The sequence below is a fragment of the Hyperoodon ampullatus genome, assembly GCF_949752795.1.
Source record: "Hyperoodon ampullatus genome assembly, chromosome: 2".
Taxonomy (NCBI): Eukaryota; Metazoa; Chordata; class Mammalia; order Artiodactyla; family Ziphiidae; genus Hyperoodon; species Hyperoodon ampullatus.
The window spans coordinates 126,563,293-126,588,625 of record NC_136915.1 but is presented as its reverse complement, the minus strand read 5'-3'; the positions used below and the strand labels follow the sequence as shown (position 1 = coordinate 126,588,625).

Below are 25,333 nucleotides of genomic sequence, written 5' to 3'. Positions count from 1 at the left end.
GATTGAAAACTTAGTTTATCACAGAAATAATTTCCCTACTATAAATGGTAGTTAATTCCTACACAAGTCATTAGTTGAAAAATCACTATCCAGTATTAATCATAAGATTTGATATTTTCATAATACTTCACTTCGCTTTCACTCCCATTATTTCATGTGATCCTCTCCTTGACTTGTGAAACAGACAGGTCAGGTATTAATATTCCCATCAGCAGTTTCTGCTCCTGTAGATGGCACACAAAGAATGGAGAGATGTTTTGCTCAAGAGTTTGAAAACTGTAAGCACTCAGTGGGAGAAGAGAATGGGATCTTGAGCTTCCTATCATTGGATGGCCATATACCAAAGATATTGTAAAAGAAACTGGAGTGAAAGTTTGTGCCAAATTGCTCCTTAGGTCACTTTTAACACTAAGATTGTAGGATATTATGATTTTACAGATTAGGAAACCAAGACTGAGAGCTGTTAAGAGACACACCCATGGACCAGTTCTTTTGACTTTAAGCCCAGTGCAGTTCTAGCTAACTTATAGATTATATAGCATGCATTCCACATTATACTTGTAAGAAATCCTGGAAACTCAAATCACCTTTAATAGCATTTCTGTTTTAAAATGCATGATAATGAAACCAGGGCACTGAATTTACAACATGTCATGATCTTTAACGTGCACGGGACTAAGTGTAGCTTGAAAGAAGAGAGCTATATTCTTTTCATACTGGATGCTATGCCCAGGAAGAGAAAGGACCTTTCCCTTCAATCAAAGGTTGCCACTGCTACCTCAACAATGCCCAAAGTGCAGGTCAGGTAGTATCCTACCACTTGGATAAAAGGTAATTTCATCTGCAGCTGAGCTGCTGTAAACAGTGGGTAAGAAAACTGTCACATCTTACAGCCACTGCCACCATACACAAGACTTGGGACATTAGTATTCATCAGCCAGTGACTGCACATATTCTCTTCGTTATAATTTACACAGGAGATGAAAACTGGAAACATCAGATCAGTCGTGTAGTATATTTTTAACTTACGTGTATTATTAACTCTTCATTTTTAAAGCTTTTCTTAAAAAGCTATCTAAGCCACAATATTTAACCAATCTGCTTTTTTTATTGGGTGATAAAATCCAGGTTTGAGGCACAAAAAGGTTAAATGGTATCAACTTAAAATATGAATAGTAAATTTAAATGTTAGTAAAATGAATTCATAAATGTTCTCCTTTTTAAACATTCTATGCAGTATTTTACGTCTAAAACACAAGACAAATTTCACCTATATTTAGGCATTGTAAAAGTATGATATACTGTATTTTATATAGGCATAAAACATAGTCATAATTCAATTCTTTTCATGTACCTAAGAGAATGACTCATTTCGGAAATAATCCGAGTAATGAATCTAAATTGCAGCACACACATGTAGGTTTGCAACTCTGCTCATTTAATAATGACACTTTTTTCTGAATATCATGTTTTAACAAGATAGTCATTAAACAAACCTGCAATAAGCAAAAAACACATTTGTAAACTGCATATGGAATGAGGCAACATTCCTATTTTGAAAACCAATAGTGTTTAAAATCCTATCCAACTCTGAGATTTGATTTTCTTATTTAACAATGCCCCCTACTCCTCCAGCTCCCAGGACTGCTCTCCTAATGTGCTTATACCATTAACTCCCTGCTCTCTCTCTCTGTTTTTCTTATCAGTTCCCTAACACATCATTCTAAATTTTTCTCACTATCCTTTATTCATCTCTCATCTTTTGAGTTAGTTTCACATTGACTCCTCCTCCAACTGGAGCCAAACTCAATTTCTCACCGACAGTTCCACTTTGTTTTCTTGACTTCCACTTCCAATTCCTAACAAACAGAATTAAATTTTGAGTAAACTAAATTATTCACTATAACAAGTGTTCAGTGTATTCATGAGCTGCTTAAAGAGATAAACCATGGGATCTTACTGGCTTAACACAACCAAAATTTTATTTAGGGCTCAAGTAAAGTCAAACAAATACTCCTGATCTGTGGGTGGCTCTCCTCCAGGCAGTGATTCAAGGACCCAGACTCCTTCCTTCTAGAGGCTCAACCATCTCCTTGGCTTCATGATTGCCATTAGAAGAGACAAGAGAAAGAGGACTGAATACAGGAGACATTTTTAAGCCATGCCTAGAAGTCACAAAACTTAATGCTGCTCATATTTCAGGGATCAGAACTTAAACTTATGGCTACACCTAATATCAAGACAACTGGGGAATAGAGTCTGGATATGTAGGGCTGGGGTGAGAGGGGTATTCAAATGAGTTTAGTGAACAAGCAGCCAATCTCTGCTATATTGAACATCTAGTATACATTCTCAATAAATTCTGAACTACCTTACATTACAAGGGACACATAAGAAATGAAAGCAAATGTACAACTAAAAATGGTTAAAGTGGTAAATTTTATGTACATTTTACCACAATAAAAAGATTTAAAAAGAAATAAAGGGATGAAACCAGTCTCTGACACTAAGGAGCGTAAATTTTTTTCCGTTAACACACACGAAACACTCAAAATCATATCTCAATATAAAAAGTATTAAGTCAAATATGACCAAGTGTCAAATATAAGTACAGTCTTCATGTGCTTTACCATCCGTATTACATAGAGTTCTATGATTTTTATCCAAATAGGGTCTCGACCTGACTGAGTCTGCTTAATCTGGTCTAAAAGGTGTGAGGAGAAAAAAGCAGACTTGGTAATATCACAATATTGACCTAATTCAAGAGTTTAACCAGTTAAAGACGTATTCTCCTGAAATACAAATATCTTTCAAAATTATAACCATAATAAAATTATGGATTACTGCAATTTGCATCAAATCAAAATGTGAATTACCATTTTCTTTTAAACATCTTCCTAACTCACAGTATACCTCTCAGAAAAAAATAAGCACGTAAACCATTCTTTTAAAGTACCTTCTGCAACACGTTCCATTGGCAAACAGGGTTACAAAAATAAGTAGTACTCTTACAATTCTTATATTTTCTTACTATTTTTTATATCATGGTGAGAAAAGGGAATTAATAGCCCTGGAAATTTTATTATTCCAATGTAATCCTATCTATTTGATACTTTCTTTAACAAAGTATCAGTATATTCATAGACTCCAAAATGGTCAGTGCTAAAAGGAAACAGATATTAGTGTTAGATAACACTTTCTGTTTCTCCTGGACAAGGTATATCAGAGATGAGATTATCCTACAGATAATTTTTTAAAAGATTTTTAAAACTAGGAACTATGATATGCTTCAGTTTTTATACCAAATCTGAATCTCTTCACATTAAATACATAATAAAATCTCTAAAAGAGCCAAGCATAAAACATTCTAAATAATTTCCAAACACATTTTGGAAAGGAAAACATTTTAATTTTACAGTCACTAAAATTTACATAGCTTAAAAGGTCACAGCAGGTGTTATGCTATTCTCATGAACAAAATGTTTAACATTAAGAACAATTCATACATTCTGACACATCTACTAAATTCATGCTGCAAGTACTAGACTGCTGGCTTAAGTTTTTACTGCTTACATTTGAACTTGTTACTGTAAAAGAGAAACATGCTATAACATTTTAGAGAAAGAGATCTATAATTGAAACAGAAATGATCTAAATTTACTTTATAATATACAGTCATAATTCCATCAAAGCAGTTCCATCTAATTTTTTACATTTCTAACACATATTTTATGCATTCCTTTGAGTTCAGACATATGAACAAAAATGTTAAGGAGAAAACAATATAATTGTCAAATTTATTTTACAGAAGATATTCCTCAATCACAAAACTTTCTACTTTCCAGTGACCACCATACCTCCCCAGGCCAAAGTCTTTAAATAAAGTCTGAGGGCCATTATATCACACATAGAGGGTCAACAAATTCTTTCCAGCTAAAAAGAAGAAAAACTCCAAACTGGAGAACCCTGAATGAGAGTGCCCTGCCCAATCCCACTGGAAGAGAAAATTTCTTCCAAAATGCAGAAAAATAAAGATTCATATGTTCCATAAAACGTCAACAAACTCAAAAGAAGAAATATCATGACAAATTCATGCCTGAAATATTATATTAGTCATGAGTAATATAAAACAAGTATTACAAAAAGTACCTTGTCTAGGAAGTAATTAATCTTTCTTAAGAAATGGATGAAATAAATCCGGGTACTTGTTTTGAAAATTATCAAAGCCACTTTTCATTCAACATTATATTGGGAGTTTGGGACTGACATGTACACACTGCTATATTTAAAATAGATAACCAACAAGGACCTACTGTATAGCACAGGGAACTCTGCTCAATATTCTGTAATAACCTAAATGGGAAAAGAAAAAGAATAGATATATGTATAACTGAATCACTTTGCTGTAGACCTGCTGTAGACCTGAAACTAACACAACATTGTTAATCAACTATACTCCAATATAAAAAAAAATTAAAAAAAGAAATTTCTTTCAAATATGAAGACAAGGTAATTTGGAATTCATTTTTTTCAATGCCTCGGGCCTTATTTTCCAAGTTCCCATTAGGAACATATACCTGTTCCTTTTGTATTCTCTAAAAAATCACAGAGCTAGATTGAGCAAAGTAAATGCTTATCTCCCTTATTTCTTTCATTTATCACTGAGAGTGAATAATTGATGCTTATTTTCCTTATTTCTGTCATTTAGCACTGAGAGTGAATAATGTTTTAGAAAAATATCAACAGTTATATACATTATTAAGTTTTTGATTATAATGAACGCACGTTATTTAAAAATCAATAAAGAAATAAAACTTATCTCAAAAATTTAAATAAAACACTCAAAGTGAAACTGTTGATATGTATATGTTGTCTTTTTTATATCAGTTTATAAGTAATAGTAAGTTCTGAAAGATTTATAAAAATGACTAGATGCTGCTATATTCAAAATAAACAAACCATAAATATTTGACCTGGCTCTTACCACAAGCATATTAAAGAGCAGCCAAAAACTCAATCCCAATATAAGGAAAATAAAGTTGGCTGGCTTATGAGAGTATTTTGAAGTGATTTCTGTATACCTCAGTCTCACACTCAAATCAGGAGCATCTGTCCACCAACTGTCAAGATAATGTCTAGCCTAGGAGTTTTCCTGTATTAACCACTATTTATAGATTCCCTGTCACTATGCAAAAAAAAAAAAAAAAGAAGAAGAAGAAGGAAAAGGGGAAGGAGAAGGAGAAGGAGGGGAAGGAGAAGGAGAAGGAGGAGGAGGAGAATATAATAAATAAAAAGCCATACTTCCAAAGCTATTTTCTTTTTCTATATGACATAGTAGAGGTAAATACTATCACTTTGAACCCAGTCAACTCTGAATCAACTGCCCCTCCACCTCCAGATCTGAGAATGCAAGTTAACTTTTTTTAGACTTCTGATAGTTCACTAGGTCCTATTAAAACTTCTCACTTTATATTGTTACTGATTCAAGGATCTGATCCCTATACTCAAAGCCTATATCTCACCATTATTTTCATAACCAGATATAAGGTAAAAGCACAATGCAGCCATCAAACCCTAAGGAAAATGGTACAACAAAAGATAGAGTATTTTCACTGACTTCTTTTTAGATGACACTATAAAATTCAAGTTAAATAAAGTTGTCTCCCTCAAGAAACTTCATTTAAAGTTGATTTCTATGAAATGTATATCCTTTTTTTCCCACATCATATGAAACAAATTACATTTCCTAACAAACATACAAACAGTTCTCAAATCACTCAGAAATGCTTTCCTGAGACACAAAACAAATCTCAACAAACTTAAGAGGACAGAAATTATATCAAGAATCTCTTCCAACCAAATCAGTATGAAACTAGAAATAAATTACAAGAAGAAAACTGGGAAAAACACAAACACATGGAGACTAAACAACATGCTACTAAAGAACCAACAGGTCAACAAAGAAATAAAAGCAGAAATCAGAAAGTACCTGAGACAAATGGAAATGAAAACACAACCTTCCAAAATCTATGAGACATAGCAAAAGCAGTTCTAAGAAGGAAGTAATAGCAATACAGGCCTTCCTGAAGGAACAAGAAAAATCTCATATAAACAACATAACCTATCATCTAAAGGAATTAGAAAAAGGAAAAAAACAAAGCCCAAAGTCAGCAGAAGGAAGGGAATAATAAAGATCAAGATCAGAGTGAAAAGAGAGACCAAAACAAAAACAAAAACCAAAAACAGTAGAAAAGACCAATGAAACCAAGAGCTGGTTTTTTGAAAACATAAAAAAAATTGATAACCCTTTATCCAGGCTCATTAAGAAAAAAAGAGAGAGGACCCAAATAAACAAAATTAAAAATGAAAGAGGAGAAGTTCCAACCAATATCACAGAAATACAAACAATCATAAGAGAATACTATGAATAGGTATACACCAAATTGTACAACATAGAAGAAATGGATAAATTCCTAGAAACATACAATCTTCCATGACTGAATCAGGATGAAAAAGATAATCTGAACAGACATGTTAGTAGTACTGAAATTAAATCAGTAATCAAAAAAACTCCCAGCAAACAAAAGTCCATGACTGGTCAGCTTCACCGGGAAATTCTACCAAACGTATAAAGAAGGGTTAATACCTATCCTTCTCAAACTATTCCAAAAAACTGAAGAGGAGGGAACACTCCCATATTCATTCTATGAGGCCAGCATTACCCTAATACCAAAACCAGGATAAGTGTCCTACAAAAAAAGAAAATTATAGGTCATTATCTCTGGCAAATATAGATGCAGAAATCCTCAACAAAACATTAGCAAATGTAATTCAACAACATTTAAAAAGGATCATACACCATGATCAAGTGGGATTTTACTCCAGGGATGTAAGTATGGTTGAATATCCACAAATCAATCAATGTGATACACCACATTCACAAAACAAAGGATAAAAATCACATGATTATCTCAATAGATGCAGCAAAATCACTTGATAAAAATTCACACCCATTCATGATAAAAACTCAACAAAATTGGTATAGAGGAAATATAGCTCAAAAAAAAAAGGCCATTTATGACAAACCCACAGCTAACATCATACTCTATGGTGAAAAACTGAAAGCTTTTCCTCCAAAATCAGGAACAAGACAATGATGCCCACTCTTGCCATTTCTATTTAACATTGCATTGGAAGTCCTAGCCATGGCAATCAGACAAGAAAAAGAAACAAAAGACATAAAAACTGGAAGCGACAATTAAACTGTCACTATTTGCAGATTACATGATACTATAAATAGAAAACCCTAAAGTCACCACAAAAAAACTATTACAACTAATAAATAAATTCAGTAAAGTTGTAGAATACAAGATCAATATACGGAAATTTGTTACTTTTCTATAAACTACTAATAAACTATCAGAGAGAGAAAACATGAAAATATGACAGTAACAACCACATCAAAAAAATAAAATACCTAGGAATAAGCTGAACTAAGGAGGTGAAAGACCTATATTCTGAAAACTCTAACACACTGACGAAGGAAGCTGAAGGTGACACAAAGGAATGAAAAGATATTTGTGGGGCTTCCCTGGTGGCGCAGTGGTTGAGAGTCCGCCTGCCGATTCAGGGGACACGGGTTCGTGCCCCAGTCTGGGAAGATTCCACATGCCGCAGAGCGGCTAGGTCCATGAGCCATGGCTGCTGAGCCTGCACATCCGGAGCCTGTGCTCCGCAACAGGAGAGGCCACAACAGTGAGAGGCCCGCGTATCGCAAAAAAAATAAAATAAAATAAAAAGATATCTGTGTTCATGAATTGGAAGAATTAATACCATTAAAATGTCCATACCACTTAAAGCAATATACAGATTTAATGCAACCCTTATCAAAATACACATAATATTTTTTACAGAACTAGAACAAATAATCTTAAAATTTGTATAGAAACACAAAAGACCCCAAACAGCAAGATCGATCTTGAGAAAAAAGAACAAAGTTGGAGGTATCATGCTTCCTGACTTCAGACTATACTACAAAGCTACAGTAATCAAAACAGCATAGTATTGGCACAAACACACACACATAGATCAATGGAACTGAATAGAGAGCTCAGAAATAACCCCCTGCACATATGGTCAATTAATCTATGACAAAGGAGTCAAAAGACACAATGGGGGAACGTCTTCAGTGATGTTGATAAACTAGACAGCTACATGTAAAAGAATAAAATTAGAACATTTTCTCACACCATATACCAAAATAAACTCAAAATAGATTAAAGACCTTAATGTGAGACCATAAAACTCCTAAAAGAAAACATAGGCAGTACACTCTTGACATAAGTCTTAGCAATATTTTTTTGGGTATGTCTCCTTAGGTAAGGGAAACAAAAGCGAAAAGAAACAAATGGGACCTAGTGAAACTTAAAAGCTTTTGCACCGTAAGGGGAACAACAAAATGAAGGCAACCTGCTAAATGGGAGAAGATATTTGCAAACAGTATGTCTGATAAGGGGATAATATCCAAGATATATAAACAGCTCATACAACTCAGCATCAAAAAACCAAATAACCCAATTAAAAAATGGGCAGAAGACTGGAATAGATATTTTTCCAAAGAAGACATACAGATGGCCAACCAGCACGTGAAAAGATGCTCAACATCACTAATCATCAGGGAAATGCAAATCAAAACAAAATGAGGTAACACCTCACACCAGTCAGAATGGTTATAGTCAAAAAGACAACAAATAATGAGCACTGGTGAAAGATGTGGACCCCCAGTACACTGTTGGTGGGAATGTAAATTGGTACAGCCACTACAGAAAACAGTATGGAGGTTCCTCAGAAAATTAAAAATAGAAATACTACATGATCCCAAAATCCACTCCTGGGCATACATTCGAAGAAAATGAGAACACTAATTCAAAAAGATATATGCACCCCAATGTTCACAGTAGCATTATTTACAATTGCCAAGATACAAAAGCAACTTAAGTGTCCCTCGACAGATAAATGGATAAAGAACATGTGGTGTATATATATACATTGGAATATTACTCAGCCATATAAAGAGAATGAAAGGCTGCCATTTGCAACATGGATGGGCCTGGAGAGTATTATGCTTTGTGAAATAATTCCAAGAAAGACAGATACTGTATATTTTCACTTTTATGTCAAATCTAAAAAATAAAGGAATGAACATAACAAAACAGAAACAGACTCACAGATACAGAGAACAAACTAGTGGTTACAAGTGGGTAGAAGAACAGGGGGAGGGGCAACATAGGAAGGAGATTAGGGGTTACAAACTACTATGTATAAAATAAATAAGATACAAGGATGATTACATACAACACAGGGAATATAGCCAATATTTTATAATAACTTTAAATGGAACAGAATCTATAAAAATATTAAATCACTGTGTTGTATACCTGAAACTAGTATAACATTGTAAATCAACTGTACTTCAATTAAAAAAAAAAAGTTTTTCTGAGCCATTGTACCAATGCTGTGTGAGACTGGTGGGGAAGACAGGGTCCTTGTCCCTGAGGTCCTCAAAGGAAAAAGTCTACACCCAGGAACAACTAAGACAATATGAGGCAGGTCAAAAATCAAGAAAGAGGGGGAAAAAAACACCAAGAATTCAGAGAAAGGTAAGACTACTATTTTCTACTTTACATAGAATCAATAACAAAATTGGCTGATTATATCTCTATTTTCAGTTTTTTAAGCCTACACACTTTTAAGCCTAATTAGAGAACTATTATGTGAACAAATCAGTAGTCAATATCAAAAATTGAGAATCAATAAGTTAGTTTCTAAAGACATAGTTTTTTCAAATATAAAAATGAGGAAAAATTTTCCACATTATATAACTTACTGTACCTTAAAATTAGTTGTATTTTTGACAAAATTATGTATTAAATACACATCTATAAGCTGAAATATATTTTTTCATATTGATTTTCATCATAATTTAAGAGAATGAGTCCTAAACTTTAGTGTAAATATGAATTACCAAGAGCACTTAATATAAATATACTTATCTTGCAGGATCCCAAACAAAGACATTGTAATTCCTGTTTCTGGAAAATTGCATTTTTAATAAGTATCCCAAGGGATCTAATACTGGTGGACTATAGCCCATCCTTTAAGAAATACTAACCTAAGTGCTAAATTTCTACTGGGAGAAGATATTTGGTCTTTCCAAGTCTGTTTTGATTACTCTGCTGCTGGGCATTATAACAGATCTTAAGTTTGTTGAATTTGGAGTTCCAACTGGGGGATAACCTACTCCCCAATACAGAGATCAAATCCACTTCATTTATTTATGAAAGGTATATAGTAAAAGAATAAGACTGATTTTATATGTGTTAGAGTATGCTTAAGTAAATTCTGGTAGTAACATCTGGAAAAATTCCCTGGATGAAAAGTCAGTTTTTCTAATCTACCCCAAAAAGTTGGGTTAATATCATTTGACCTACCTACTAGATGTAAAAATATTTTATACATATAAAGTGAATTCAACTAATGCAGATAACCTAAAATTACAGCAAATACTTAATACAGTCTTTTAGTAATACCTAAATTCAGTTTCTATAATAACTTACAAAGGTAACTTCTCAAAATAACAGAAAACAATTTTCCTGGAAAAGTTTGTAGTTGCTCAACTTATCAACCAATATTCTCTTTCTCAACCCAAGAGAAAGTTCTTTATCTATGGGCAAGTCCTCAGTCCCCACAGCCATAAAAGAGTTGTCAAAACAACATGAAAAAAAAAATGGATCAAAGATATGAGGTTCCAGGGCTTCCCTGGTGGTGCAGTGGTTGAGAGTCCGCCTGACGATGCAGGGGACACGGGTTCGTGCCCCGGTCTGGGAAGATCCCACATGCCGCGGAGCAGCTGGGCCCGTGAGCCATGGCCGCTGAGCCTGCGCGTCCGGAGCCTGTGCTCCGCAGCGGGAGAGGCCACAACAGTGACAGGCCCGCGTACCGCAAAAAAAAAAAAGATATAAGGTTCCAGATGGGTCAACATGCTCAAATTGGGAGTCAAATTTGTCCTCTTTCATGGTTCTCATAGCCCTTAAAAGCCAAAGCATCCTCATGAAAAAGCAGGTAATTTGGTGGTGATAGGGGTAGAGAGCAAAGAGGAACTCATTTTACCCAAACACCTGACATCCTTCAACCAATATATCCATATAAAATCAAAGCAAGGCAGATAAGGTTCTGCCAATCCTATGCTGTTTAGACAGTTGCACAGGTGGCCTGGCCAAGCCTCCCTGCCTGAGCTGAGGAGAGAATGTCAGCACTGTGGAAAAACCTGCCTCCTGTGGTGGGCCCACTCAGACTCCAACAGATTACTTCCACTCCCCCAGGTTATGACAGAAAATGAGCAATTCACACAGTATAAATGTTTTTGGTTAATGTGAACAAATTAACATTCAAAAGGATCCCAACCTAGATAATACACACTGGGGCTGAATACATACACCACTGGTCAAAATCAGGACAAGGCAGCTCAACCTGACATCTGTTAAAGGAATAAAAATAAAGGGCAGACAACAGACAACATTTAACTAGGGTCAGTCTTCATAAATCAGCCTACAATACCAAAGGTTTATTATTATAAGGATTCTTGCCCTTAACTGCAATTTATAAGGTCGTAACATGCAAAGCTGAAGCCCTATTCTTCTTGAAACAATGACTTAGGGGTATTTAGAAGTCAGGAAACCAAGTTTCACATCCTCTTAGGCTACAGAAAAAGATACTCCACCCTCTTATTTCAAAGTATTTCTAGTAAAGAAAAAAAGTAAAACCAAGAAAATGAAGCATCATAAATATTTTAGAAACATTTACTCAAAAATCTAATAGATCTGATGCTGACCTGAGTTTCATAATAATAAAAATAATACAATTATAATACTGATTTGATAGTTACCCATAGTGCAATGTTGATATTTTATAAGAATTCAACTGTGTGGCCCTCAGTTACATCTCTTCAAAATAAGTGAAAAATCACCATTCCAACAGCTTAAAGTACCATGTTGCAATCCTATGACACTAAGCTATTCAACGGAAAGTATCAACAGAGAGTTTGCTAAGATTCTTTGAATCCCTTACGTGTTATCATGGTTCTTATACAATCCTAATCAAACACACACATGCGCATACACGTGCACACACACACACAAACACACACACCCTGTATCAGTCCACCTTAAACCAAACTTTGGTCCTCAATACATATCAACCTTGCCTTTTTCCCTCTAAGACACTGCCAAAAAGCTCTGTCCAGGTGGTATTCTCACTTACTGCAGCAAGCAATAAATTCAGCTTTGTCTTACCAACACATTGTGAGGGAGATATATGGAAAGGCAGCATTTGACACTATACCAATTATAAATTTTAATAATTATCAAGAAAAAATTTATAGAGTTCTTGAGAACTTTCAGCTTGCTAATGCATCATACTAGCAATTGTGAATTTGGATTATAGAGCTTATTTTACCTACAACCTTATGAAACAGGGCTAGACAGGCAATCACAATGCTCTTTTAGAAAAACTTCTGGTCATAACCTGTCAATTCCTCAAGGTTTCAAAGGATAACCAGCTGAGAGAAAACTTCGAAACACTAAAATCTTAAAGCTAAGATTTATGAGTTTAAGGTACATATCCTAAAAATAACAAGGAAATATTTTTCCTTAATAGATTTAGTCTCACATTAACAATACTACCTGAGAGGTTGAATATGAAAACAATGACCAGACTATATATTATGACAACAGAACTCTGACCTCTGCAACCAGCCCAGGAAGCCAAACTACAAGCTCTACAGCAAGGAGCCCGGAACAGTCAGGACCTGGGAAATGACTAGCCTTGCTCATTTTTGCCTCTGCTTCTAACTCGGGACCAACCAGAGAAAGCTAAACATGCTCCTCAAACCAATCACATAAGATGCCCACCTCTAGCTTCCCCATGCCAATAATCTCCAATCAGGGCATACCTGAAGCCTCCGTTTTTACTCCCCTGCCTTCCTTGGAGTATCAGGCAAATGTAAGTGAAAGTGGCTGACTCTCTTGCTGCTCAAGTTCTGAGTAAATAGTCTCCCTTTGTTCTCTTTTCAGGGTAGTCTATGTCAATTTCCACACCACTAAAGTACAGGTCTGAGAGGCTAGCTGTATTCTAATATATAAAAATAAATACTTCACTAATAACATGTAAAGTGCTCCCCCATGTACCACCTAAACCGCTGCATTGTACCTGGGTTATGGGCAGGACTGCTAACCGCTGCAGGAGTCTCAGTCAAATAGGCCAACACTGTAACCTCCTAGGGAGATGAAGTTAACAAGCTTCTTTTCTGTGCTACTATATGAAAAGTCTCTTCTTTATTAACACTTCTAAATCAGAACTTCTAAAGTTTGACGGTACTAACAGAATATTTTATGCAGGGAGGAAAACCACACTTAGACCTCTAGAATGCTAAGTTAGTGAGTGACCATCTGTCTACAACTTTATAGGAATCAGGAATGGAAGCCTGAGTGGATGTGAGTGTGGAAGGGAGTGGGAAAGGAAAATAATTACCACAGCCTCATAGCTTATATGGAAGGCTGCCTGAAATGCCTATGACCCTCCCTTTGCACTCATATTTCAAGATGCAAAATTTGAGGTCTAAATATTCCCACAACAAAGCTATTCAACAACGTAATACAAAGCTAGAACATTAGGAAATAAGAGAATGTATTTTGTTTCTTTGCATATAGATCTATTTATCTTACAGTTTTTTTATACTGGTCTAAAAATCCTCCAATGTGGATTGAATTTAGCTGTCCAATAAGCTTAAATGTTTCTCAATCTCTGGAATTATTAAATATGTCTAATGTGTTTTTAAAAGTAATAACCTCAGACTCTAGTTGGTCTAGAAATTTGCTACTTAGTGGTGACTTTAAAGAGTTGTTGTATAACTGACACTAACTAGTTCATTAAAAAGAACAAGAGTTTGTGTACTTTTAAATAAAAACAACTCAAGTTCTAAAAAAACGAGGACTAAATACCAATGAACAAACAAGTACCCTCAAAAACTATGTGGTAACACATCTATTGTTATGTGCTTTTTCCAATCAGTATTGTTATGGTTCTACAAAGATTCCAGTGCACCAGACTGTAGCTAATTATGTATATTCAAGTGATTAGCAAGCACTTGTTGCCTCTTTCACACCATCCTCCAAACAGCAGCCTTTGAGAGGAGAATAGACTGCAAATTTATTGAGAGAACACTGTTAATCCTTTGGGGAGAATGTAAATGTAAACAGGACTACTCTACATCAAGGTGCTTTGACAACAACAATCATCTGCATAAACACATGCTCAACAACAAACAGGTGTTCTATTTCACAACTAGCACCCATTTGATGCTTTCAAGTAAGCATAATACACAAACTGTCAGAAGTACTTTGAAACCAGCTGCAATTACTATAATTAGCTGCTTTCCTACACTTTATTTCCTTTTACCTGTTCAGTATCATGCAAGGCCAACTCATATACTCTAAGTAAAATGACCAATTCGGGGCTTTTGCTCTTAAGGTATAGAGAGGACACACTAGAGTCAATTCAAGCTAATTTAACTGGAACCTTCTGCAAAACAACGCAATTAAAAATACCAAAGTCAAAACTCAAAACTTTTGTTTTAAAGCACACACTGACACAAATGATAGTTTTGTTTTGTTTTTTGAAATTTATTTTCTTAATTATTTTTGGCTGTGCTGGGTCTTCATTGCTGCGCAGGGGCTTTCTCTAGTTGTGGTGCATGGGCTTCTCACTGCAGTGGATTCTCTTGTTGCGGAGAACAGGCTCTAGGCGCGCGGGCTTCAGTAGTTGTGGCTCATGGGCTCTAGAGCGCAGGCTCAGTAGTTTTGTGGCACACAAGCTTAGTTGCTCTGTGGCATGTGGGATCTTCCTGGACCAGGGCTCAAACCCGTGTCCCTTGCATTGGCAGGTGGATTCTTAACCACTGCAGCCAACAGGGAAACCCAAAGATAGTTCTTTTTCAAAAGCTATTTAAAGTTTTGACTGAAGAGACAAATCAATACTGTAGTATTGATTAAATAGAAAGGGAAAGGCAGAAATATTCTAAAAATTTGTCAAAGAACAAGTAAAATGCAGTGCTACTTACTCAACTGGAATACTAAACAGTAGTTAAAAGGCATGACCTACCAATAGTTATAGCTATAATACATAGCATGGATACTGCCCAGAAACACGAATACGGAGTGAAACAAGGAAAATTTTCAGAATGCTAAGAAGTAAAAGCTAACCATCATAAAAAATATCCAGGAACCAAATCCATATCTATATAACTACAGATGTAAGTCTAAAGTCAGGATTTTCAAATATATTAACACAAAACCTAAAACCCACAAGAAGTCAAACATGGCAAGACCCCTGAACAGGAAAAATATGGCTAGTCCGATCCTTCTAAAATCCAATTCAGTGATAGATATGCCGTGAAGTCCATGAGGGCAGAGGCTGTGTCAACCGTGTGTGTCAGCATATCTCCTGTGCCTAGCTAACACTTCCAGTAAGTGGTAAGTATCTGACCAAAAAAGAATTCATGAATGAAAGAATGTATGAGTGAGTGAATGAGTGCATAAAGGTCACAAATAAAGTGAAATGCTAGAAATATTGTTTTTAAAACGTGAGCTATGAAAAGGAAAACTAGATCATAATATTACATTATTTTAAAATATTTGTTAAAATATCATTTTTGTAAGATATTTAAAACTTTACAGGCTAATCATACTGAAAATAATTAGTAATATTATCTTACAGCAAAAAAAAATATTGTTCTATTTCCCCTCATAACATGTTCCTTCATTATCAGACATTACTATAGCACACCCAGAAACAAACTTTAGCATCTGAATGGCTGTCTTCCTATCATCATCATCATTTTCGTAGTCATCATTGTCATTGTCATCACTGTCATTATTATTAGTCTTTCCAGCAATTTCTATCCTTCTTAATTAGACTGAGCTGAAGTAAACACATGTTTGACACAATCATATGTGGAACACAAAATTTCAATTCAATACAAGGTTCACATTTCAGAAGTAACAGAAAGGAGAGGAAGAAAATGGTGGGTATGTGAGATGGTGCCATGGGAAGTTAAGCAGAACGGCAGAATAAATTTGAGGTTGAAAATTAATAATTCAAATATTATCAAAAAAGTGAAATTATATCCTTTTGCTAGTGCTAAATGCAAAATATGTCCTAAGTAAATATTAAGTATAATGGTGATTTAGGGGGAAATACATTTAGCATTGGTTATATTTAGTCTAAACTATCTGCCAAATATTTATTTTTAAAAATACAAATCTGTAAACATAAGAAAATGTAAATACCAGGCAGGAAGCTTGAGATGAGGTAAAAAGTGTATGCTTTTTTTTTTTTGTGGTACGTGGGCCTCTCACTGTTGTGGCCTCTCCCATTGCGGAGCACAGGCTCCGGACGCGCAGACCCAGCGGCCATGGCTCACGGGCTCAGCCACCCGGCGGCACGAACCCATATCCCCTGCATCAGCTGGAGGACTCTCAACCACTGCGCCACCAGGGAAGCCCAAAAGTGTATGCTTTTGTAGTCAGATACTTGAGTTCAAATCCTGGCACTCCAACTATTAACAGTGTGGCATAAAGTTAATCTCTCTGAAGCTCTATTTCTTTCTCCATAAAGTTGGACAGTAATAATGCCTACCACACAAAGTCGTTACAAGGCTTTAATTACATAATATATATAATATATATAAAGCAGTCAGCATAGTGCCTGGTATATACTATATTGAGTGACTGATAAATGTTAGAAATTACAACCACTAACCATTAGCAGCTACAATAATCAACATTCAAATTCCAAAAAACTGAAGTCAAGGAAAAAAATGGTCTCAAATGGCTAGGCTTGATGCCCAGTGGTAATGAAATTTCCTAGAAAGAAAGGTATAAAGAAGGCTGAAGGAAGCAAAGTCGCAGAAGAAAATGAAAAACAAGAATTAGGAAGAAAATGGCTCTACAGATAAAGGTTTAAAAGTCAGGAAAACACCAACTGTAGAGCAATTTTGTTCTTAAAGATATTTCAAAGGGAAAAGAAAACAAGAATGAAGAATACAGTAATAGGAGAATCTTAAAGAAATCAGGAAACTTGAAAAGTGCTAAGTGCTAAGATAAAGATGGAAGCCTAACTGCAAAATGAGAAAGTCAAGGCATATGCCAATTTAAAACAAAACAAAACAGAGAGAGGTACAAAGACTTTGCTCAAGATTCCTCTACATTATGGGCTTCCCTGGTGGCACAGTGGTTGAGAATCTGCCTGTCAATGCAGGGGACACGGGTTCGAGCCCTGGTCTAGGAAGATCCCACATGCCGCGGAGCAACTAAGCCCGTGCTCCAAAACAAGAGAGGCCGCAATAGTGAGAGGCCCACACACCGCGATGAAGAGTGGCCCCCGCTCGCCGCAACTAGAGAAAGCCCTCGCACAGAAACGAAGACCCAACACAGCCAAAAGTAAATAAATAAATAAATAAAATTTAAACTGTTGATTCATTCATGTAATTAAAAAAAAAAAATTCATCTACTTTAAAAACCTCAAAGTCCATCTGATTCTGTTCAGATGGATGCTACCCATATTTTTCTATTTTCTTCCCAACTTCCCAATGGAGAGTACCCATGCAAGTGGCACTTTGTGGATACTTACAAATATTTGCTGAATAAATGAACTGTGGCACACTTAAATAGCATATGTAAAATATTCTCTGAATACAGTCCCTTCCTCATCGACTACCCAGCCCTACAGATCTACTTTCCCTTCCAGAAAGGTGGGAGATTCCATTCTGTCATACTTTTGTTGGTCCCCTTCCAGTAACCTGATACCCCTCACACTGTAGCAGGTAACTTACTCTTCCTTTAAGTCTCAGTTTTACCTTCACAACCTCTAGAAAGCTTTCTTGACTCTATCATGTATAAGACATATGAGCTTGCACAAGTCACTTCAGAGCACTTATCAAAGTGTGGATTCAGTTATATTTAACTAAAGAAGATGATAAGTAGAAAGAGAAAAAGAAAAATGAAGAAGTAGAAGGCAAAAGGAAAAGTGGGCACTCAAGGCAGGGATGAACAGAGTAAGAAACGAGAACGGGTAGATTTCCTTAATGGGACATTAGTAAAACAAAACTAAAGTCCTGTTTTAAGAATTTCAATACTTTCCTCTTGATAAAGGTTTTACATTAGATAAGACAACAGAGTCCACTAGGGAAGTAACTGGGTGTCAATGATGAGAATAATATTTTGCTATGAATCAGATGAAATGAAATCAAGGGTCAAAAAGTGTCTTCATCCTAATCTGCGAATTAAATTCACACATAAAAACTGATCAATGCTGAAGTAGGACACAGTTGAAAATTATAAAAAGATTCCAAAATACTGTAGTACTTTAGTCCTTTTATACAAATTAGCTGTTCACTTAAAAACAACATAGAGTAGCATTCTGACCAGTGATTAAGATAAACTAATATACTCAAATTGCACCAACTACATCTATAGCCCAGCAAAGTTAAACAGAAGAAAGCAACAATGAATAGACTCGTCACCAAAAAAGAAATGTTTGTTTTTGCAGGTTAGCTCCACCATTTTTTTCACATTTGCATCCTAATAGTTCTACTTGGTCTCCCCATTATGCAACAGTTCTTTACAATACAGCCAACTTCCCTGACAACTGGGTTCCTTTGCCAGATTGGCTTTGTCTAAATCCTAAAGCTGTGCTTGGCTTTGCACTGAGCCCAGTGGCTGCCTGTGATTTGAATGCCAATGAAGACTACAGACCCTGTTGTCTAACAAGTCAGAGACTGAAAGATCTCTTTGGGGTCAACAAACTGTCTCGACTACTTTCATAAGCTTAAGAGACTGGAAAATGAAGCTAGAAATGCATCCTATTTCTTAGAAGGCCAGCAGGAAAAAGTATTAAATGTTTAACATCCATCAGATATTTTAGGGCTTCAGCTTTAAATATGGGCTAGTAAACCTTCACATGTAAATAAAGCGCTTGTTCTTTTAAATAGAAATAAGCTTAATCTTAAAGAAAACATGTAAAAAAATTTCAATTATATCAAATTGGAGGGCGTTGAGAGACTTCATATACTCAAAATTATATAAAAACCTTGTGCCCCACACTTCCTACTTGGTAACTGATGGAAGGAGATTAATGACAACGATATAAAGATGGTAAACTATTACACTGTAAAATTTGGCCTCCAGCTATAATCTAAGAAATGCAAAATTATGTAACTCTAAAGAGCCAATTCTTAGGTAATACCTACTAAAGAGCAAACATTAAAAATGCTAAAAATGCTAAAAAAAATTCAATAGTACAAGCAGGAAAATACTGCTACATAGATTTAAATTGTCAATGAAAAATAACATGTATTGTTTTTTGTTTGTTTAATTTGCTATTCAGGTACTACTATGCATTTCCTTATATTTTAGTGCTTTGAGGCTCCCTTTTTCTCCTTACAACTAGTTTGCCACCTCTCTTATTTAATCAAATGCCAAATCCTATCTGTTTTACCTCCTAGATAGTTCTCAAATTTATCTACCTTACCCTGTTGCCCCAACCCTAACTCAGATCATCCTGATGTCTCACTTGGATTCTTCTAAGAGCCTCCTACCTGATCTCCAGCCAAAGTGATCCAACAGATACATAATGCAAGCCACATATGCAATTTAAAATTTTCTAAAACCACGTTTTAAAAAGTAAACAATAAATAATTATATATAAATAATATATTTTAATTAACCAAATATATCCAAGATACTATCATTTCAATAAGTAATCAGTAAAAACACTGAGATATTTTACATTCTTTTTTTCCCAAAGCATGAATTAAAAACCCAGTATGTTTTATACCTACAGTACAACTCAATTCAGATGCTATATTTTCAACAGCTTAAGTGGAATGTAATCCTACCAAAACAATAAACAATCCTTTAACAAAAGTTAAAGTATTTTTATTGCTCCCATTTTTAATTAAAATTAAATAAAATTTAAAATTCACTACCACAGCCATACCAGCCACATTTCAAGCGCTCAACAAGCACCTGTGGCTCGTGGCTACCGCGTTGGGCAGTGCAGCAGTAGGGTTTCAATCTTTGTCTCTTCTGATCCAAACCCAACGTATGCAAAAATGCAAACTTCTAAGACCTTATGTCTTAAAGCCCTTTAACCACTTCTCAGTGATGTTCGGACAAACAAGACTTTCACAGAGACCCTGCAACACTGGCTTCCCCTTCCTTTTCCAGCCTCGTCCGTTTCCACTCAAACAATGTTCCTTACAGGGGACACACTGAGCTGAGCTGTCCCTTTTTTTTTTTTTTTTTTTTTTTTTGCATAACAAGTTTATTTTTAAAAGGCATATAGACAGTAAACAAAGTAAACATCCCAGCAAGATCTTAACTTCAGCCAAGTGTTATCTGTCCTAGAATTGCTCCATTAAGTTCCAGTCTCTAGACATCTTAAATTCAATAATCGTCATCTTCATCAGAGTCCATTACTTTTCTTCTGCTGAATTTAACTGTTGTTTTCTTTTCTGTTTGTTGGCTTACTTTTTCGAGGATTTCTATTAAACCTTGTTCTGATACCTTCCCACTTAGTTGTCCATACCGTGCCATCTGTGTAAGGTAATTCTCTACTGCTTTAGTTTTCTCAGGCTTTACAAGTGCTAAGTTACTTAATTGGGCCCGGGCTGACTGATCCAGAACTTGGGCTAAGATACTGTTCCTCATTTCTGCTTCCCTTTGCTTTGCTTCCTGCTTTGCTTCCTGTTTAGTCCTACTGAACACTCTTTTTCCTTCCCCATCCCTGTCAAATGGCCACCTCCAGCTCATCCTTCAGGTTTCAACTTAGAGATCATTTTCTCTCCTCAGATCCCTCCCAGGTTCATGACACAAACCCTTGTGGGGGCAGGAACCATGTCACTCTTGTTCACTGTTACATCGCTAGCATTTATCAAAATGCCGGGCACTCTGTAGGCACTCAATAAATATGAATCAATCAACAGAGTAATCTGAGCTATCTTAAAGCATGCCCTCGTGTCAACACATGTGGCAGAAAGATAAGAGTCCTCCTGTGAGCTCATTAACATGGTTTTGCTATCACTAGCCAGAAATAAACTGGTGATGAAAAACTATGCCAAAATTAACACTGACAAACACCAAGACTCTCAAAGTTGAAATATTCAGTATGAAGTAATGCTTTGTACCTAACAGGATCTTGTTTGTGTTCACTGGAAGGGTAGTAAGCCTGAAGATCAGAGGAAAACTTTCCCATTTCCTATAAGGAACGTTCATTAGTATAATTCCAGGCTTCTTTCTTTCCCTTTACTCACTCTAATTCTGGAGTAATTTATCTGGTGGATAAAATTGGGGGAAAAAAATCTTGGTATGCAAAATTAAGCTCAGCCCTTTTTCTTCCTTTTGAAGCTAGTCTGCTGTCTTTGTTCTTACGTGTAAGAGATCATCAAACTAACTACACAAGACCTGTAGTCTGTTTTTCTAAATAAAGTGTTGTTGAACACAGCCATGTCCATTAGTTTGGTATTGTGTCTGGTGGCTTTCCTGCACTACAATCAGAGTTGAGTAGCTATAGTTGTGACAGAAACCATACGAACTGCAAAGGTATTTACTATCTGGTCCTTTACCAAAATAAGACCCAAGTTCTATGACACTGTCATATTTGTACTGCCTGAAATGTGCTTGGGAAAGTCTGTCTAACTCTGTAATTCAGTCAGCAAGCCATTTGGCTCTCACATTAAGACCTCCAAGTTAATCTTTATCGGTAGTATACTTTGGCCTCCATCTTTACTCTTCATTTTATGCCTAACAGTATATACAAGGCCAGATAGGAGGGAGTAATTATTTATATTGTGCCCTCTAGAAACTCTAAAACTTCATCTAAGTAAATTTTCTAAGCATATTTATTAAGCTCAAATATGAAATTTGAGGGGAGGGGCTGAGTCAAGTACTTGCTCAAGCTATGAAGTACCTGGAAATCTTTTTTTTTTTTTAACTCCACATTTATTTATTTATTTTTGGCTGTGTTGGGTCTTCGTTTCTGTGTGAGGGATTTCTCTAGTTGTGGCAAGCGGGGGGCACTCTTCATTGCAGTGCACAGGCCTCTCACTATCGCGCCTCTCTTGTTGTGGAGCACAGGCTCCAGATGCGCAGGCTCAGTAGTTGTGGCTCACGGGCTTAGTTGCTCCGCGGCATGTGGGACCTTCCCAGACCAGGGCTCGAACCCGTGTCCCCTGCATTAGCAGGCAGATTCTCAACCACTGTGCCACCAGGGAAGCCCTGGAAATCTATTTTTTGAAGGAAATGTTGGCCGTACATCTGGGAAATGTATGTTAGGTCTTTCATTTTATAAAAATTTATACCTGTATTTTCTGTAAAAAGTTTGTCAGTCTTTAGACCTTATTGATTTTTGTCTCCTTGAATGTTTCTCTTTCTCTCAAAACAAATCAGTATTACACAAAAAGTAGTACTACATCACCTATTTCCAGTTACACTAGTAAAAAACTACTCCAATAATTTATTGAGGAGCATTTATCTTTTATCATACTGATGTTGTTTAAACTAAAACCTTTTGGCTAGTGACAAGTCTATTACACTTACCTGTGAAATTTACATGTAAGAATATTAATCTTGACAATACCTCTAGAGGTTATATATTTTCCTTTTATAAGTTTATAGAACACAGTCCAACAATAATCTTACATAAGATATTTAAATAGTCCAGTGAGAGAGCTGCATATTTTTATCACATGCTTCTTATTCATTTCAATTTCTTAACCAATTTTGTCCTATTTAAGATCATTTCCCTGGTACCACACAACTTACATTTTCAAAGTTTTCTACTCCAGTCGCTTAAGTAATTTAATACAAGATTAGCAGACACATGATGATATATAAAATACTTCTTTACCTCAAGTTATTAACTAAGGCTTATTTTTGGTTGCTGGGAATTCTTGCTAAAACAAAACCAAGAATAAGAAATAAGCAAATTAGAGCTTTTCAAAGAAATCACTTCTGTATAAAAAAATTTAAATGATAGATGAAGATAAAAAGGACTTATTTTTCTAAATAAAGTGTTTTTAATCTCAATTAGGGTGTGTTCTTTGTATTCACAATGTTCAGCAAATACTGGTAGACTACAATACTTTTTTCATGATCCTTCAATATATTCTGTGACATACACCTCTTGTGAGAGTTGTCACTTTCCTAAACTGAAAAAAAAAAAAAAAAAAAAGGCAAACCAGTTAGAATCATGTGGAAACGATGGGATTCGACATAAAGATAAATATAACTCTGTGACACTCAGAAACCTTAAACATCTGTCTGTGTTTTCTTCTCATTTGGTAGTATAGTAAAACAAACTTTTTGGTCTTTTTTATTTTGCCATCAGAAACCTATTTCTCCTCATAAACATATTCTCTGAACTCTAGTATTTAAGAAAGACAGCACTCTGCTCACAAAAATCATGGATGGGGCTTCATGGTATTTTCTAAATATATATATATATATATATATGTGTGTATATATACACACACACACACACACACACACACACACACACACACACCATTTACTGAATTCAAACTGTATTAGGTTACTTAACCCTGACTGCTAGAACAGACCAGAGCTGGCCGGCTTACTACAGAGACTTTGGAGTACATAGCCTTCAAAGTCACCATAGCAAGAGAAAAGATCAAGGGAGGAGGTACACTGCCTCAGCCCAGAAGTGACATAATATTTTTGCACACAGTCCACTGGCCAGAAACTAGTCATAATATGTATCCAGTATAACTACATGGAAAGGTAGAAAATGTAGGAGCACATGGAAAAGTCGGTCTCTACCTCAGAAACATAGCTCTAAAATACTTCTCAAAGAAATTCCAAACTCTGTGTTAGAAGATAAGGCTTTATGTAATTGGCCACTAAAACTAAAATTAGTTAGATAGATCAACTTTAAATTACACTCTCTACAAAGTCTAGTATTTTTCTTCTGGTGCAAAAAAAAAAAAAAAATATATATATATATATATATATATATATATATATATACACTATTTGTTTAAACTACTTCATTTTGATAGCTTTTTCCCAAAAATGATATCAATAATTAGTTTTAAGAACACTTAAAAGCATTTGAAATTAATTTTATGGTTTGAAATACAGAGAATGTTTTATTAAGTTAGAAAAGATTTTCAAAGCATTTCACAATTTAACAAAAAGAGGTAGAACAAGTGATTATGCCAAATGTTTTATATAATATCTAATTTACAATGCCCCTTCTTAACATATGGAAGTTTAATTTTTTTTCGATGCAGTGTCATAAAATTATTTTAGTACTCCACATGAATAGCAAACGTAAGAAAGGGGCTCAACGACTTCAGCAGTCATCGGGGAAAAGCAAATTAAAACCACAATGCCGTATCACTATATAGCCAACAGAAAGACTAAAATTAAAAAGACAGAGAATCTCAAGTGTTGGTGAAGATACAGAACAAATGGAACTCATAAACTGCTGATGAGAATGTAAAAAAAACCCAATCCTTCAGGAAAGTATCTAACAGTATCTACAAAAGCTGAACATAAGCATATCCTATGGTCCAGCAGCCCAACTTCTAGGTATATACTCAACAGAAGTGTGTCTATAGCATACTGAAAGACATACAGCAAAAATTTTTAAAAATCCAAATATCCAACAATCGAACAGATAAATAAACTGTGGTATAGTCATACAATGAAACATCATATAGCAATTGGCATGAGAGAACTAATGTTATACGCAACAACATGGATGAACTCTTAACAAACATAAAAAGAAACGACACCACAGGATTCCATATTCAAAAGCAGGCAAAACTAATCTGTGGTGCAGAAGCCATCCTATTAGCGTGGTGGAGGATAGTAACTAGAGGGACAGCAGGTGAAAACATAGAAGGTACTGGTAATATTCTGTGTTTTTATATGGATGCTAGTTACATGGTGTGCTCACTCTGTGAAAATTCAGAGGGGTTCTCTTATGATTCTTTTACTTTTCTGTATGTATCTCATACCCTAATGAAAAATTTACCTCAGAAAATTATTGGTAAATTGGTAAATTACTGGTAAAAGAATCTCCTGATTTACTATATTTTACACCATGATGTATTAGTTCCAATATTCCTTACTATGCTCAATGGTAATTTTTGAAATGGCTACTCTTGTCACCATGTGGGGATCTCATTTGT

The 25,333-nt window shown here is 35.3% G+C and overlaps 1 protein-coding gene across 2 annotated transcripts in view; it reads right to left on the bottom strand.

Moving 5' to 3' along the window:
* The window catches only part of AKT3 (AKT serine/threonine kinase 3), a gene marked incomplete at both ends in the record, with an annotated part of 378,522 nt that overhangs the window by 262,687 nt on the left and 90,502 nt on the right, over positions 1–25,333 (bottom strand). The gene's annotated exons all lie outside the window — the stretch shown is intronic.